Below are 17437 nucleotides of genomic sequence, written 5' to 3'. Positions count from 1 at the left end.
ACCTGTATACTTTCCAGAAACAAAAATAATTATTAACTCAAACTTAAAACATACATTATCAAATTAACAAGCACTATAGAGAACTAGAAATTAAATTGTGAAATGTGCATATATATAAAGTTTAATGATGCAGACAAATATTCCAATTAATTTGTAAATTACTTCTCTGTGTGTGTGTGTCTGTTTCTGCCTCTTCTCTTACTCTTGTCTTTTTTCTCTCTCTCTGTCTCTCTCTCACTTTCTGTCTCTCTCTCACTCTCTGTCTCTCTCTCCTAGTTATAAGACTTTAAAAAGTTAAATCATTTGGCCTCAAATTTTCCACATTAGTGTCTAGTCTAAAATGGAATTTCTTTTGAAGGCTTAAGCAAGATCTGTCTAGCTATTTGTGTGTTATATGAAAATAGAAGAAATATGCTTCTCCATTATAAAAAAAGTACTGTTAAGATTTTTCTTTTTGCTCGTATAAATCAAACAGAGCCAAAGCTATAAACTTTCAACTTAGAAAGATTAGAATCCCATTGAGGAAAGAGAATGTAGCTAAACTCAATGAAAATATTCTAAGTGCTTTTATTCATTAATTTATAGAAATCAAAGAAAAGTGGTTCGAGCATACCTAGTAATACATGTCTATTTACCTGTACAAAAGGTCACACAATTTATGCCTGAGGGCGGCGACAATGCATACCTGCATGTGGTCTACTCCCTCTTAATACTGAAGGTAAACATTAAGAAATTACAACTCAATAAATTACTAAATAAGTATTTCTTGAACAACATAAGTATGGGTTGTATTTATGTGTAAATTAAAAAAATACACTAAGATTATGTTTGAATTACAGGTCAAGTTATTTCCTAGTTTATACATATTATTAATACATATATTCTACGTTCTGCTCTCACTCCAGGTTAATTCAGGCTTACCCCACTCTATCTCATCCTTAGTCTCCATTTCCAAACACTCAAGCAGCCTTTTCCTCCATTCCCAAACTGTGATTTCAAGAAACTCTATGGGTGGCAGTTTATAAGCATCTTCTATATTTTTACTCTTGGTAACCCAAGAGATACCAGTTTTCTTCTTACTTTCAAATGGCAACATCACCATCTGTAACTGTGTTCTACCTGAAATATAAGGAAAACTGTCAGCACTTTCTTTAGTCTCCAGTGACTGTTTTCAGCACTGTGATGCTAGTTTTGAATTCTCCGAGGACATCCTTTTGAATTCTTTTGATTATAGTTCAGTTTTTCATATTCCTTTACATATTTGGAATGGGGTTTAACTGTTTTTTTCTTTTCCCCACACTATGTTTCTCTAACATCTTGAGCCACATCATCATTTGTATACATGACCATCTCAATGCTGTGGTTTTCCTGCTTCCAGTACTTCCATGAAATTTTACTTCCATGATTTCACCATTGCCTTTCTCCACTTTTGGGTCCACGTTACACTGCAACAGGCCAGGGTCTCTCCATTTTCAGCTTGCCTTAGTGGCACTGCCTCAAAATTAACTCCCTGTTTCGGGATTCCTTTTCCTTTCCCCAATCCATTCTCTACCCTGATTTCCAAATACAAGATTAGCCATCTGAAAACATTTTTATTTGTAGTGTTTTAGTTTGTGACTTCGATCTTCCCACATAGTTCCTTTTTAACTCTAATATTAGTCTGTGAACTCCAAATTTTATCTACTGACTTACTGCCTTGAAAGGTAACAAACACTTTTCTCCCATAGACAGCTACATTTTGTTATTAATATCATATTATGATTTTTCTCTTGGCTATTTTTAAACTTTATATACAACACTTAAGTCTCTCTATATTAAGCAGCTTTAGAAGGTATTTCTTAAACCTTTGTTATGTAAGAAGAGAAATGTGAAATTATTGCTTCTAAAGAATGGAACAAGTTTATGAGACATTCACTTTTCATTCTGTACCTCTCTGTACTGTCTGAGTTACCTGTACTTGAATTGCTTGAAAGAAAATAAACAAACAAAGATCTGATTATGACATTCACATTCAATGATGGCCCTTTTTCTCAAATATTAGTTTTTCATACTCCCATAATTTTGCAGTTTTTATAAACCACCTCCACCCTGGTGCTCAGCACCAAATTGATTTTCCTGCTTTAAAATACTATTCCCTGCTAGTCTTAGAGCTCATCCCAAGACCTGGCTGACTTATCCAGAACTATGCCCTCAGTACTGTAGACAGGCATTATTCACCAAATAAATGAATTTCACAGCTGCAAACTCGAACTAATAGTCCACAAATCCGATAAAATATGATAAGGCATCCCATATGCAATTCTTGATCTCTTATCATGGCCAATCTGTCAGATGAAAGATCAGGTTCTCCCACATCCTTGAGTTAAGGCACATTAAGCAAAAGTTCAACCCCCTCTCTAAAGCCAAATGACAGGTGACTTACCCCACCCCTTTTCCTCCAGCCACATTCTCTTTTAATGATACCTCCCCACCAGCAGCCGCTACAGCAGCAGCCATGCTAGTAAGGCCCCAGCAGGCTTCAGTGACACACTTACACAAATTAAGGCTTAATGTTCAATTTTTTGTGTCTTCCAACTCTTCTTGGCTAGACTGTAAGAAACTCCAAGTCAAAGTAAATTTTCTGCTTCATGTAGACATGATTTAAGCTTCAGTAAGAAAATCAATAAACATTTTACAAGAAATAATACGATGGAACTCCAAAGTTTTCAACATTCTTCTAGCAACACTCCCAAGTTTCAGAAGCAAATTTATGCATTTCTTTTTCCCCTACTTCAACCATTTCAGCAGAGTTCTCATTTGGGGGAATATATTTTATTTTATGTTTTATTCTCATGTTGAAGTAAAAAGAACATTTTCTTTCATCACGTGTATTTTTCAAAAGTGAACATTTCATTTCATATTGTGGATGGCAGTAACCAGTCCATGTTCCATGATCCTCAGGCATGGCTTTGTATACTGGTCCCCAAACCAGATGAGATGTACTCATCACTAAACCACCAGGGTTATCAGTCAGAAGAAAACTGCTCGGATTGCTTTGAAAAAAAAAAAAAAAACAGCCAAGGAAAGAACCTCGCAGCCAAGGAAAGAACCCCACAGCCAAGGAAAGAGGGGACAATAATTTAAAGCATTTCAAAAATGCCTTGCTGAATATTTAATACAAAATAAAAAGAAAGGGCAGTCGCTAAAATTGGACAGAAAAAAATGCAGATTAAGAAAAACTGTATTTTATTTTTTAGCATCTGAATAGATTTGTCCCCAAGTTTTTTAAATCAAATAAAAACATCAAATAATTCCAGAAAGCTTATCAAATTTACAATTTCAGAACAGTAAGGCAAATATTCTTTACAGACAAAATATTCTATTGTACAGCTATAGTCTGGTCGTTTTATATTCCTGAGGTACTTTCTACTTTCCACCACAAAGTCCAAAATATAATAAATGAATCTCATTTCTAATCATCACAGTAGGACTATAGAGGGAAAAATATTATCTAGTTCCAGTTTCCTCTGCTTTCTCTACTCCATCCACATTGCATGTCTTGTATGCCTTCCAACTCACTGCATTTTTCGGCTCAAAGCCAATGAATTTGCTGTTCCCTCTGCTGGAAGCCTGCCCCAACCATCCCTCCACCTCACTTGTCACAAGCTTCTTTATCAAACACGTCTCCTATGTTCATTCATTCTCTCAGCAACCACTTATAAAGAACCTGCTATGTACCCAACACTATTCTAGACACAGGTGTTACATCAGTGAACTCACTGGGCTCACATTCTAGGAAGGGAAGAGAGGCAATGAATAAATAAACAAATCGTATGAAGTATGTCAGATGGAATAAGTATCATGGGCAGCAATAATTCAGGGTGAGGGGAAATGGGATACTGAGATGGCAGAGATGGCTTTTTTACCGTGTAGTTGCTGTATAGTTTTTGAAAGTGGCATTAGAGAAAGAATCTGAAGGAAATTATGGGGTAAGTCATACTTATATCTGGGGGAAGAGCATTCTAGGCTGAGAGAACAGCAATCACAAAGATTCTGAGGAAGAAGCATGCTTGACGTGTTTGAGGATTAGCAGGAGGCCAGCGTGGCTAGGGCCAGTGAGCAAGGGAGAGAGCGTCAGGGGCAACTGAGAGGTAGCAGGATCAGATGATCTATGGGGGGCTCCCACTCTACCTTGAGCAAAATAGGAATCATCAGAGGGTTTTGAGCTAAGAAGTGCATAGACTGACACTAGGTTTCACCAGGATCACTGGGGTGCCCATGTTGAGAATGGATTGTTAGAAGGAAGGGGAGAAGCAGAGAGAGCAGTTATGAGTCTTTGCAGTAGCCTATGTAACAGACAATGGTCTCCTGGAGCAATGTGGCGGTATCGATGGTGATAAGACAATGCAGAATTCTGCAGGATTCTTTCAAAAAGTAGGACTGATAGCATCGACTGAAGAATTGACTGTGTAAACTTCAATGTGACATGCTCAGGGAAACCTGGTTTCAGACCAGGTTAAGGCTTCCTTCTATAAACACCCAAAGGACCTGACATCTATTCTCATAACATGTTTCATCCTTACAGTCTTTTTGCCAGTTTTATCTTCTCTTGTAACCCCAGCTCCCAAAGCAATGCTTTACATGTTAGATGTCTAATAAACATTCTATGAAACGATTCCTTGAATGACAAATTAGAGGGTTTATGCATTTCTTCACCTCAACTTGTAATGACCTCTGTAATTTATTGACTTGATAAACCCCTATTCATCTGCCAGTTATCACCTTCTCCTGAAGCCTTCCATTTCCCCTTCTCCCAAGACAAAGTGAATCCTTAACCCTCTGGTTTTTGAGCCTTGTAATACTGCATCTATTGCCATGTATTGCAATTTACATCTGTAGTGTGGTTAAAAAAATTAACAGATGTGCTCTTAGCAAACAATTGTATCTAATAGTCAATGGTTTATGTTGCTGCAATGCAATAAACTGGCCTCAGCACTCTTAGGCCTCTAGGGCATATGCTATATGCATAAGCACTAGTATATGTGACTTTTAAAAATGATAACAAAGAGTGTATTGAAATTTTACGTTATACCACTCTTTATGTTAAGTATTTGTCTAAATGATCACATTTGCTTTCACAAAACACTGTATGAACAAGAACAATTTTTAGCCCATTTTACGAGGGAGTAAACAGAGGATAGGCTGCTTGCCCAGCTTATACAGGTACTGTCAGAGTGAGAATTCAATCCTAAGCACAAAGACTGTCATCAAACAACCTGTATGCCCTGCTGCCCTCAAAAGAAGAGGATTGAGTTCTATGTCTAGTCCTAGTACAGATGAAAGATAATAGGCACAGAAAATTATATTTAAGTTAAATCAAGTGTTCAGTAAGAATAGAAACACCGAAAGCCTAAGACAAAACTGACCATGTTGACATATAACTTCCAGGAATTTTCAAAAACATGCAAGGCAAGATATTTTTCATGGGATAATATATAAGACAGACGAATCCATTTAATTTCATTTCCGAAAGATAGGATGGCCTGAAGAGACATGTGAGCTACATTTATTTTTAGGTTCACCTCTTCTAACAAATAGAAGCTTCCTTGAAATAAGCCCTCTGCCTTTTCCATTTTTCATCCCACTACTCAGCAAGTTCTTGTTTAACTTCATGGAATAGTCATTTAAATCTTGCTCCTTTTATGGGTACATCGACTCAAACCTGAAGAGATTAGATTACTCAATCCCATCATATAGGTGATTTTTAGCCAAAAGATGCCTGGTCCCTGGACTCCTGTTGTAATGCTTTCTATCTCCCACCACATTTAGAACCATAAAACAGAGTCACCTACAAGAAAACTAGGATTCAAGAAGAAAGAAAGGAAGGGGATTAGGAAAAAAAAAGATGGGAAGGAAGAAAGGGGAAGGATGGAAGGAAGGAGGCAGGAAATAATTTATTTTCTTTACTCAATACAACAAACTCCAGAGGCAGGTTCAGTTAAAAATCCCATTTAGTGGAAAAATTCCTTCTTACTGATATTGCAAAGTATCTGTCAGCTACTGTGTGGACATCAGTCTCATCTAATAATGCTTTTTAATATAGCCATTTTCTTGTTCATAAATTATTTCATTCAAGTCTGGCATTGTATTGAGACGGTAGAGTCATTTGTATTTCATTGAATTTCCATTTCCTAGACTGTGGCAGTAATAATCTCCAACATAAATGACTTTATAACCCATTATTAAATATTTGGCAAGCACTTCATCTGCGGTTGACACATTAGAAAAGCAGAACCAAATCTCTCTATAGCCAAGAATGGAATCATCAACCAGTGAAGTAGATATATACCACAAAAATTAATAATAATAAAATCAAGCAATGACCAGTTTACCTGCTGTAGATTCTCAAGTATGATAGTTTTTCCAATACAGAGTGTCAAGTTCTGGCAAATTATTGGAAGAGACCTATCTAACAAGTTAGGGACCCTTTTGCCAACCTCTACTCCCTCCTCAAGCCCAAATTTTCCTGAGACCTCTGCCCCTTTGCTCCCCACCCACCCAACACACATTGCCATATATATTTGGTGAAATTTCTTCACTTGCATTTTGATTAATTTGGTTTTAACTTTCATTGCCCTCGACACCAATTCTTTGTCTGAGAGAGGCTAGACATGTTTTATAAATAGTTACAGGCTAAATTAAATTTAAGCATTAGTTCAATGCCCTATCACTTCTGTGAACACTTCTTGCTTCAATGTGTCTAGTCTGCTGGTGATGGATTGAAAGACAAACTTATTTTTGTCCTCAACTAACCTCTGAGATGCTTTTGACTGCAACCCAGGGCCATTAATCTCAATGATATATTCTTCATTTTCTTAGACTCTGAGTTTCTCTGCAGTATGGCCTTGCTGACTGGGTAGATCAGCCCATGCCATAACTGCCATCAACTTATTCTGGGGTGGGAAACAAGGTTCCAAAATACTTCTAAGTAGAGACAATGGGCATAGTCACTACTGTTCTTTTCTGGACCAGTACCTCATGAGTTCACTTTGCTACCACTGAGGAAATCCAGAACAATTACTCAAGGACACGTCTGAATGAGTCACTGAACCATGGTTCTGTGAGGTCAGCTGCTCTCTGATCCACTCATTCCTCAGGTTAAAGACAGCTCCAGCCAAACTTGATCACTTATCCCAATCCGTAGCAGTAGCTTTTAAGCCTTAAAAATGATCAGAATGGCATGAGGCAACTTGTTACGTGCAGATTCCTGGCACACACTACTAGAGACATCAAATCAAGTGGTTTGAAATGATGACAAGAGATCTAACACTTTGACAAGTTGTTTTGAGACAGGTAGATTTCAGACTATAATACTGTGAAAACTACTAACCTTCCGTCTGTGCTGCATACCATCATGTTTTCATTGGTTTCACATTATTATTCTTGTAAATCAGTGGAGATCAATGGTGTCTACTAGTAGAGATTCAGTAGACCTTCCTTTTTCAGGTAGCTAGAAGGGAATGTTGAGGAAAGCTCATTTTCGGGGTATAATTCTCTGCCGTCTGTCATATTAGCATATATACTTGTGGTTGAATGGTATTTACTCACTAATTTTACAGTTACTGCTTAATTGCGCCAACAATTAAGTCATACATATCAGGTAATTTTTTAAAGACCATTAGCTTGCTTATTAAAACCCAAGGAATTATCACATTATAGCAAATGTCACAAATATAAATATATGATAGAAATATGTTTTAGGGGAAGAAAAATAAGTCTACAGTTGTAAGATATTGAGAAACGATGATACAACAGTTTGGCCTTTATCTTGGATAATAACCTGAACTCAATGGTTCTTCTCATTGATTAAAACTAGATAGTTTCTTGAAAGCTTATTTTCTGTTCTCATATTTTATCTAACCTTCTAGGTCAAAGGTAAATAGTGAGACAAAAAGGAATTGCTCAAATACTGTGATGCATGTCATCTCTTCCAAGAACCTCCAGAATTTACTGAGCCTGTAACATAACTTTTGTATTCCTTTTCTGTGAAATCCAGTACTGTGTCAGTTTCATAGGGTCTAAAGTGTACCTTTCTTAAAGGACCTCAAGATTTATTTTCCTGAGCTTTAAATGAGTGAAAATGTGTTTTGTTGAAACTTCCCAAGAAGTGAGTGCATTTCCTATGGAATCTTCCATTGTTTATGGGCCTGATGAAAGCATTTGGCACTTAATGATTCCCAGACTATTTCAACTTTATAAAAAAGAAAAAGAAAAAAAAGGTGAAAAGTAAATGTTTTGAATGCTAACAATAAAATATGTGGATTTTTAAACCTTACAAAGAAATGAATGCAATGATTTGCTTCAGATGTTACAAAAAATTTTTATGACTGTCGACCTGTTCAAATGAGGAAAATGAAACATGAGAGAAAGGGACTGAGAACAAGATATCCAGGTGGTCCTCTGAAATTCAAGTCTGTTGCTATTAGCCCTGGTTTAATTATCTTCTACTCCCTCACAGTTAGTTTTCCCATAAATGTTAATACTCCCTATGAAATCTCATCCCTTACTTCAGTTGGGCCATTTGTCAGTGGTCTAAGTTATGTATTCTGCTCAACATCTAGCCAGTTAGAGATATCACACATAGAGCATAGTGACAAAGGGTCAATTTTGGACAACTACAACCTTTAATTTGAATTTATTATAATTACAGAAAAAACTATTATAATTTTCTCCAAATTATTTTGGGCAGAAGAAACTAAGTAGCTTATCCTTAGCTGATGCCATCAATTTAAAATTGACTTCAGAATATTTATTACATGATAAAGGTGACTATTTGTATGAGTGTAACATTAAATCCCCTCATTGCTAACATTAGGTTATATATAAAGTATGTAGAAAGTACAGACAATACCTTCTGCTAAAGGATTTTTATCTTTTAAATATACCTTCAAATGTAATAAATCTATCAGTAAGGCTTGATTGCAACACTACAGTCTCCATTTTATTAAACAGGGACGCCAATGGAGTTTACCCAATTACTTTGTCAACACGCTTTACACTTGAAAGGGAAGTTAAAACAACAAAAATTCTGGAGTACAGTGTTATAACCCAGATTCCTTTAACTCCTGATTTTTCTATTGCTAAAATCCAAAGTTTACAACTCTAAGTGAACAAACCCTGAAGGCTCATTATTTACTATTTGAAAAGTATCTAAAATGTAGTGAAAGCTGAACAGAATTTCCTTGGAGCTTTAACTAGCAACACATTAGTAATAGCAATGATTGATTTTCATGCTGCTCACTCTTTCTGCACATCTCCTCTGCCTTCTCACACCCCAAATCCAGTAAGTGTCTCCACATTCTGCCCTGGTCTCTTTAAAGCTTCACAATTCAATGGTCTGTTGGAAATATCTTCCCTGACAATAATGTATGTTCCAAAATAAACTCCCTCTAACTCTTTTTATCTTTCCAATAATCTATACTCTTTGAATCTGAGCCAGCATGTAGCTAGAAATTTGGAATAAAATATCTGTATTGGTAAACTTTGGTTTCTTTTTAAGCGGAAAAAGAGGTGTTTTCTTTTTAAGCAAAAGGATAATTTATTGGCTGCTTTAATTTGGAAATCAAAGTAATTAGATGACCTTTATGCACAACTAGATCCAGAATTGTGAATAATGTCATTAAGAATCTCTCACTCCTCTGTTTTTCATTGAAATCATTTATTTTTAGCCAGGTTCTGTCCATGAACAGTAAAAATAGCTCTGGAATGCTGTAGCTTTATGTGACACTTAGTATTTGGAATCTCAGAGGAAGGGAGATCCTTTCTCCTCGGGTATACATATAATTTCCCCCAAAAGTGCCTTGATTGGCTCCGCCTGGATTATATGGCAAAGCTGGACAATCACCAAGGCCAGTGAGATGGGATCAGTGATTAGTTAGCCGAGATCAATTTTCCATTTCTGTGGCAAGCAAGTAGGTGTTGTGATTGATAAACTACCATTTAGGAAAGGGGAAGCTCACAAAAAGAAAAGAAGGGCCATTTTCCTATGCTCCCTCTGTGGATCAACTGACCTGTTCACTATATTAGAGATGTTTTCATTCTTTGAGAAAGTTTGATACTACAATTATTTTCCACTGAGTGAGATTGCTGGTAATGTCACTGGGATATTGAAAATATTATTTTACCAATGGACCCTTCCAGAATTCCCTTAAGGATGGCTCATCTTCTTTTGCTTTTTGTTTTATTTCCATGATGATTTAATTCCAAGGTTTGCTGCTCTCTGAAAATATAAGTGGATTTATCGGTTTTCAAAAGACACTTAAGAAACAAATCAAGAGTCAAAGAAGCAAAATACACACATACTTCTCATCTCCATTGTAGTCATACAGACACATTTACTGAGAAGTTGGTTTCCAGTTCCTTTCTAAAGCATGGCTATAAAAAATCATTCTCAGTAAATACATCATCTCATTATTGTTGAAGTAAATCAAGTAAAAAGGAAAAGAAATATGGTAGGGTACATATTATTTTTCCAAAATACAGTTCTTCAACCTCAATCTCATAGCCCTGATGAAAGATTGTCTTTACTTATTTTATTATAAATTAGGCAGAATCTTGGAATTACCTCACACAAAACTACCCTGACAGCCTCTTTGAACCTGACATAGTTTAGATTATATTTATTCATTTGGAACCTACTTCTTCTCTAAAGATAATGAATTCCTGACAAAAAGTCAGAGCTTTTAGATATTTGACGTCATGTAAAATCTTGCCCACTTTTTCTAAATAACTATAAAATCTGGCATGAAACTATTTAGGATCTTAGATTATAATTTTTAAATAAATACTACTCATCAATAAATTTGTACATTAAGCACATATGTTAAGCTTGGATTCAAGGATGTTGTGGGCTAAAGTATTAATAGTTTAAAGCTGGAGCATCATCAAATGATGCTGACAATGATGTTCCACCATTACATAGCACTGGAATGTAGTATTAAGAATTTACTATGAGACAACATAGCTAAAACATTTCAACAGAATAGATGATCATATTTGTAACTTGAATTAATATCAAATGCCAAAACTTCTCAGTGCTTTGCAAATCCTATGTACTGTTAAATTGTCCAATTATTATTTCAAAGCTGTGGTGACACTTCTTAATCCATCCAGACACACATCTTTCTCTATCTCTGTCTCCCTTTACCTTCCTCTCTCACCTCAAACATACACACATGGATGTATGTGAAGTCTCTCTCTCTCACACACACACAACTTGCAAATTCAAAAATATGTTCTTCCCATTATGGATTTTCATTGTACGTAGTGGAAAATCTCTTCAGACTATATAAGACTTAAGACAGACTTTGATCTGGATGTTGATAACACATTGGTTCATAGACATCAGTTCAAAACTCTGTATGAAACTTTCTATGATTATGTTGTAACCTTAGTATTTCATTCTCTGCATTGTTGTCCACGTACTGAGGTAAAAGAATGCCATGGCAGCGTTCAGCCCTGGATTTTCCATTTAAAAATGTGAGCATGTGCATGGTGTGGATAAAAGCAAGATGCCCTTGCAGCTTTTGTTAAGCAAGTTGGAATAAGGCAGGTTATAACTTTTAGAGTCACTGGGACATAGCCCCAAACAATGAAGCATAAAAGTAGGTGGATGGCAACCACAGCAACTGCTGAGACAACTCCACATAGCTTTAAGGGAACTTTTTATCTTTTTTGAACAAAAATGTCAGACAGGCCAGACTATCTGGAAATCCCAAAAAGAAAAATTTCAGCATACTTTCCAGATGGTAGAGGAAAATATCAAATACGAATCCTACGTATGTTTCCACATTTTATTGTGGGGTGTCATGTTTTTACCTATACTCATGGATCTAAATACCAGTCGTATTTACTTCTAAATTAAAGTGCAACAAGAAATAGTCAAAGGCAAATATGTGTGTATGTGTATATATACATATATATGTAAATATGTGTGTGCATGTGTGCATGGATAATGCATGTATACACACATATACATGATTAATACAGTAAAAAATACATAAGAACTGGATATTCTCCTTTTGTGAAAATTTTAGATGATAAAATGAAGCCCCATCAAGTATCAAATTTTGAAATAACTTAAAGAATGTAATTGGATAGTTTGTAACTCAAAAGATAAATGTTTAAGGGGATGGATACCCCATTCCTCATGATGCGCTTATTTCACATTGCATACCTGTATCAAAACATCTCAGGTGCCCCATAGATATACCTACTGTGTATCTACAACATTTTTTGAAAAGTGATTTCCTTAAAAAGGAATTTTCAAATGTTTATCCTTCTACAACCAAACGATTAGTCACAAAATCACATTTGAAATAATTTTTAATATAGTTTAAAATATTCTTAATGATAGATTGGTTATAAAACCTATTTAGAACTCTGGAAATAATTTTCAATGTGCTTTTATGTTTTCTACTGCTACTCATAATTATTTATCTTGCTGTAATATCAAAATTTTCATTACTATCACTCTGTCTGCTAGCCAAACTCCCTATACCTCCTTCCATTTGACTTCCTGTTACTAGTTTGGATGATTAACAAAGTTGCCAAGCTTGTTAAAAGTGTCTTTTCCAAATTAAAATAATAAAACAAAACATCAAATTAAGAAATACCAGGATAACTATCCCTAAGGCAGTTTCACACAACTTTCCTACACACTGCCCAAAAAAGCCAGAAAAATGATAAAACCCAAAATGAAAACTAGGAAAGCCAATTCAGAAGAGATTCTATATACAACCAAGCATATTGGATTAAATCAAAAAGTACAATTGATGGTCTAAGTGTTGAGAACCTGCCCACTGTAAGAAAAATGGAAAGACCTGGTAACTTCCTTTAATCTCTGTCCATTGGGTCAGCTGTGCAAGATACATACCAACAAGAAAACAAACAAGTTCCCCCACTACTTAATAGATTGGATTTTATTGATCCAAAGCACCCCTCTTTCTTAATCTAAATCTAATCCCATCTTCCACCCCAACACCTCAACACACACACACACACACACACACACACACACACACACACACTCATACTTTTTCATCCTTTTAGAAAATAAAGCCTAAAGAAAGAAAGTAAGCAGGAAGAGAATACACTGTGTTTAAAAAAAAAAGATTGGAGTGCTTTTATGACATTTTAGAAAATGTAACCCTCCAAACTAAGATTTGTAGAAGGCATGAAAAGTCTTAATAAATTTTTTAAGTGGTTACAATTTTTATATATTCCATTGCTTTGCAATCTAATATTTATTCTAAAGATAAGATTTTATTCAGAATTGAGCTAGGAGTTGCACATAATAATATCAGATAGTAGAATGACCTAGTTGATTTAGTTGTGCTAGAAAAATCTACATGACATCAGTGAATTAAGGATAGGGCAGTCAACATGGCCTGTTTAAAAGAAATACCAGACCTGGTGACATCTCTACTATTTCAAATAAGAATTAAAAAAAAAAAAAATGAAGCTAAAGGAACTTAGAAAACGTTGCAGAACAAGGAAAAGGGAAGCTCATTCTGTAGATTAAAAACCTGTGCAAGCCACCAAGCAACCAGAAAAATTGTTCAAAAAGCAGGGCATTTGCAGAAAAGCTCAAAAAGACTAAGAAGAATTTCATGTAAAACAAGTGCAAAAGCCTTTAAAAGATTCATATTTTAAAAGGTCCAAAATATTTAAAAGTGAGATAGATTAGCTAGAGGCATTACACTTTCTGATTTAAAAACATATTACAAACCTACAGTAATGAAACTAGTATGGTACTGACATAAAATAGCTATATGGACTAATGGAACAGAATAGGGATTAGAAATAAACCTATCCATGTATGATCAACTGATTGCTTACAAGGGTGGCAAGAATACACAATGGGGAAAAGATAGCCTCTTCTATAAGAAGCATTCAGAAAGTTGTGTATACACATCAAAGAACAGAATTGAATCCTTATTTCACACCACACACAGGAACCAAGTTAACATGTATTAAAAATTTAAATATAAAATTTGAAATAGTAAATATCCTAGAAGAGAACATGTTGGAGAAGAGCTTTATGAGTAATCTTGGAAATTACTTCTTGGATATGACATCAAAAGCACAGACAACAAAATAAAAAATAGACAAATGAGACTGTATTAAAATAAACACCTTCTGCACAGCAAAGAAAACAATCAACAGAGTGAAAATGCAGCTTCCAGAATGGGAGATAATATTTGGAAGTCATATATCTAGTAAGAGATTAATATCCAAAAGATATCATGAACTTCCACAACTTGAAAACAAAAGAAAATCAAATCACCCTATTATAAAATGGGAAAGACACCGAAATATATACTTCTCCAATGAAAACACACAAATGGCCAAGAAAATGAAAAGATGTTCACAGCACCAACAACAAAAAAGGTCCTCACAAAAACCCCATCCAAGAATCAGCTGCCTCAAAGATCGAAGACAAGTCATAAGGATGAGAAAGAATCAACAAAAAAATGCTGAAAACCCCAAAGTTTTCAGGGGTTTGTGCCTCTCATCCTCAAAATGAGTGCAATGCCTCTCCAGCAAGGGTGCAGAACTGGATGAGGATGAGATGGACAAACTGGCAGAAGTAAGCTTCAGAAGATGGGTAATAACAAACTGGCTAAGCTGAAGGAGCATGTTCTGATCCAATGCAAAGAAGCTAAGAACCTAGATAAAATGTTAGAGGAGCGGATAACTAGAATAGCCAGTTTAGAGAGGAACATAAACGACCTGATGGAGCTGAGAAACATAGCATGAAAACTTTGTGAAGCATACACAAGTAGCAATAGCAGAATCAACAAAGAGGAAGAAAGGATATCGGAGTTTAAAGACCTCCTAGCTGAAATAAGGCATGTAGACAAGATTAGAGAAAAAAAGAATGAAAAGCAATGAACAAAGCCTCTGAGAAATATGGGGCTGTGTAAAAAGAGCAAACCTATGATTGATTAGAGTACCTGAAGGAGAAGAGGAGAATGGAAACAAGTTGGAAAACACACTTCAGGATATTATCCAGGAGACGTTCCCCACCTAGCAAGACAGGCCAACATTAAAATTCAGAAAATACAGAGAACACCACTAAGATTTTCCATGAGAAGATCAACCCCAAGACACATAATCATCATAATCTCCAAGGTTGAAATGAAGGAAAATTTGTTAAGGGCAGCCAGAGAGAAAGGCCAGGTCACCTACAAAGGGAAACCCACCAGACTAATAGCAGACTTCTCAGCAGAAACCTTACAAGCCAGAAGAGAGTGGGTGCCAATATTCAACACTTTTAAAGAAAAGAATTTTTCATATCCAGCAAAACTAAGCTTCATAAGGGAAGGAAAAATAAAATCCTTTCCAGACAAGCAAAGGCTGAGGGATTTTATCACCACCAGGCCTGCATTAAAAGCGCTCTTGAAAGAAGCACTAAATATGGAAAAGAAAAACTGGTACCAGCCACTGTAAAAACACACCACAATATAAAGACCAATGACACTATGTAGAAATTGCACCAACTAGTGTGCAAAATAACCAGATAGCATTATAACGATAGGATCAAATTCATAAATATCAATACAAACTTTAAATATAAATGGGCTAAAGGTCCTAATTAAAAGACACAGACTGCAAACTAGATAAAGTCAAGACCCATCAGTGTTCTGTATTCAGGAGACCCATCTCATATGCAAAGACACACATAGGCTCAAAATTAAAAAAAAAAAAAAAGCAGGAAAATTTACGAAGCAAATGGAAAGCAAAAAAAAAGCAGGTGTTGCAGTCCAAGTCTCTGACAAAAGAGAATTTAAACCAACAAAGATCAAAAAAAGACAAAGAAGGGCATTACATATCGGTAAAGGGATCAGTTTAACAAAAATCTAACTATTCTAAATATATATGTACTCAATACAGAAGCACCCATATTCATAAAAATAAATTCTCAGAGACCTACAAAGAGACTGAGACTCTCACACAATAATATTGGAAGACTTTAACACCCCACTGTCAATATTAGACAGATCAATGAGAGAGAACAGTAACAAGGATATTCAGGACTTGAAGGAGCTCTGGATCAAGTGGGCCTAATAGACATTACAGAACTCTCCACCCCAAATCAACAGAATATACATTCTTCTCAGTGTCACATGATACTTATTCTAAAATCAACCACATAATTGGAAGTAAAACACTCCTCAGCAAATGCAAGAGAACTGAAATAATAAGTCTCTCAGATTACAGTGCAATCAAATTAGAACTCAGGATTAAGAAACTCACTCAAGACGACACAATTACATGGAAATTGAACAACTTGCTCCTGAATGACTCCTGGGTAAATAATGAAATTAAAGCAGAAATCAAGAAGTTATTTGAAACCAATGAGGACAAAGAGACAATGTACCAGAATCTCTGGGACACAGCTAAAGCTGTGTTAATAGGGAAATTTATAGCACTAAATGCCCACATCAGAAAGCTTGAAAGATCTCAAATAGACAACATAAAATCACAATTAAAAGAGCTAGAGAAGCAAGTGCAAACTATTCCAAAAGTTAGCAGAAGACAAGAAATAACTAAGATCAGAGCAGAATTGAAGGAGATAAGAGACACAACAAATCTTCCAAAATAAATCAATGAATCCAGGAGCTGGTTTTTTGGGGAAAAAAAAAAATAGACCACTAGCTAGACTAACAAAGAAGAAAAGAGGGAAAATCAAATAGACACAATAAAAATGATAAAGGGGATATCACTACTGACCCCACAGAAATACAAACTACCTTCAGAGAATACTATTAAGACATCCACACAAATAAACTAGAAAATCTATAAGAAATGGATAAATTCCTGGACACATGCATCCTCCCAATACTAAGCCAAGAAGAAGATGAAACCCTGAGTAGGCCAATGACAAGTTCTGAAATTGAGGCAGCAATTAATAGACTACCAACCAAAAAAAGCCCAGAATCAGATAGAATCACAGTCAAATTCTGCCAGAGGTACAAAAAGGAGCTGGTACCATTCCTTCTGAAACTATTCCAAACAGTTACAAAGGAGGGTGTCCTACCTAAGTCATGTTGTTAAACCAGCATTATCCTGATACCAAAATGTGGCAGAGACACAACAACAACAACAAAAACTTCAGGCCAATATCCCTGATGAACATCGATGTGAAAATCCTCAATAAAATACCGGCACACCGAATCTAGGAGCACATCAAAAAACTTATCCACCATGATCAAGTCAGCTTCATCCCTGGGATGCAAAATGGGTTCAACATACACAAATCAATAAACGTAATCAATCACATAAACAGAATCAAAGACCAAAATCACATGATTACCTCAGTAGATGCAGAAAAGACCTTTGATAAAATTCGATATTCCTTCATGTTAAAAACTCTCAATAAACCAGGTATTAA

General features: G+C 35.6%; 1 long non-coding RNA gene across 2 annotated transcripts in view; it reads right to left on the bottom strand.

Moving 5' to 3' along the window:
- LOC105488619 (uncharacterized) overlaps positions 1-17437 on the bottom strand; it is a 57029-nt gene that overhangs the window by 12554 nt on the left and 27038 nt on the right. For both annotated transcript variants that reach the window (XR_011620502.1, XR_011620501.1), the window contains exon 2: positions 7370-7489. This is a non-coding gene — a long non-coding RNA (uncharacterized lncRNA). The remainder of the gene's footprint in view (positions 1-7369; positions 7490-17437) is intronic.

This window comes from Macaca nemestrina, chromosome 3 (genome assembly GCF_043159975.1).
Source record: "Macaca nemestrina isolate mMacNem1 chromosome 3, mMacNem.hap1, whole genome shotgun sequence".
Taxonomy (NCBI): domain Eukaryota; kingdom Metazoa; phylum Chordata; class Mammalia; order Primates; family Cercopithecidae; genus Macaca; species Macaca nemestrina.
Note: the sequence above shows the minus strand (reverse complement) of the source record. Positions and strands in the feature narration are given on the sequence as shown.